The 1258-nt window shown below is 42.5% G+C and overlaps 1 protein-coding gene across 7 annotated transcripts in view; it reads left to right on the top strand.

Moving 5' to 3' along the window:
- Positions 1 to 582: 582 nt before the first annotated feature.
- LOC101856787 (fibroblast growth factor receptor 4) overlaps positions 583 to 1258 on the top strand; it is a 263607-nt gene continuing 262931 nt past the window's right edge. For 2 of the 7 annotated variants that reach the window (XM_035968426.1, XM_035968424.1), the window contains exon 1: positions 597 to 916. The gene's annotated coding sequence lies outside the window, so the exon portion shown is untranslated. Of the gene's footprint in view, positions 977 to 1258 lie in introns of all 7 variants that reach the window. The other 5 variants (XM_035968427.1, XM_035968429.1, XM_035968428.1 and 2 more) reach the window with 5 other exon arrangements.

Below are 1258 nucleotides of genomic sequence, written 5' to 3'. Positions count from 1 at the left end.
TCCTTATCGAATTTTTTGGTACTGTTTCGCTCTGTCTGTCTGTCTGTCTGTCTGTCTGTCTGTCTGTCTGTCTGTCTGTCTGTCTGTCTGTCTGTCTGTTTGTCTGTCCGTCTGTTTGTCTGTCTGTCTGTCTGTCTGTCTGTCTGTCTGTCTGTTTGTCTGGAGTCCAAGACTTTCGTCTTTCCGTTTGTATGCCTGTTTCTCCGTCGTTCTTTCTTTCTTTTTCTTTGTCTACCTGTCTATCTTTGTGAATCTGACTTCATGGGTTAAAAAGAATGTAAAGGCCTATTATTTGTTTCTCTTTTTGTGTTAACTTGCCTTCCTCCAGTTTTCTTTGTATCTCCTTTCCCTATAATTCATTATTTAGTTTTCTCTCTCCCCTGCCTTCAGTATTTTCTTGTGTATTTATCCCCCCCTCCCTTTCACTCCCTATTCTCTGAGTTAGGAACAAAGGTACTCTCAGCAGTAAATGTGAGTTGTGCTTCCCAAAACGATAAGCGTGAAAACTTCGTTTCCACCACCCGCTTGCGCAAACTGCAGGAGACAACGCCGATCTGAGCGTGCGTGCGTGCGTGCGTTTGTGTGCCACCGCCAGCCAGCCATTGCCGTAGCCTGAAGGTCTAGGCAAGATTTATCGAGCTCTGGTGGTGGGTGGGAGTGCGACTCAAGCCCTGGCGAACGGTGAGTCGACCTTGCGTGGAAAAAACAATGAGGTCCCCGTCATCTTAGTCACTCCACGAAGCGTGCGGTGTGAGGCGTGCGAGCTGCGGGGCTGTTTTGTCTCAGTGAGCAGATGAACTCTGGGCGCGCGGGTTTGAACTCGCGTTCACTCAAGCCGGTTGTGGACTGATCGTGAATCATTTAGTTGCTTGTTTTCATTGTGGATTTTAGTGACAACGTGTGTTGTGTATTCAAAGTGTGTACTTTCTAACTTTGGTTTAGTTTTTATTACGTCGTTGTATTATCACCAATACATGTACGATTTTGCAATAGGAGAATCTGCGCCATTTAGTATAAACGAAACCACACAGGGATTTAGACAGAACTGACACTACTGACAGTATTTGCTAACGCTGATAAATTAAAGCAATGAAACGATTTACTCATAATTCTTAGAGTAATATTGTATGGAATGGCTTCTATAGAGTACAATAATGGACAAGAATAGTTATCGTTGCACAGTGATGATGGCTGCATGATAATCACAATAATAATGATAATAATAATAATAATAATAATAATAATAATAATAATAATT

This window comes from Aplysia californica, unplaced genomic scaffold (assembly GCF_000002075.1).
Source record: "Aplysia californica isolate F4 #8 unplaced genomic scaffold, AplCal3.0 scaffold00059, whole genome shotgun sequence".
NCBI classification, from domain to species: Eukaryota; Metazoa; Mollusca; class Gastropoda; order Aplysiida; family Aplysiidae; genus Aplysia; species Aplysia californica.
Note: the sequence above shows the minus strand (reverse complement) of the source record. Positions and strands in the feature narration are given on the sequence as shown.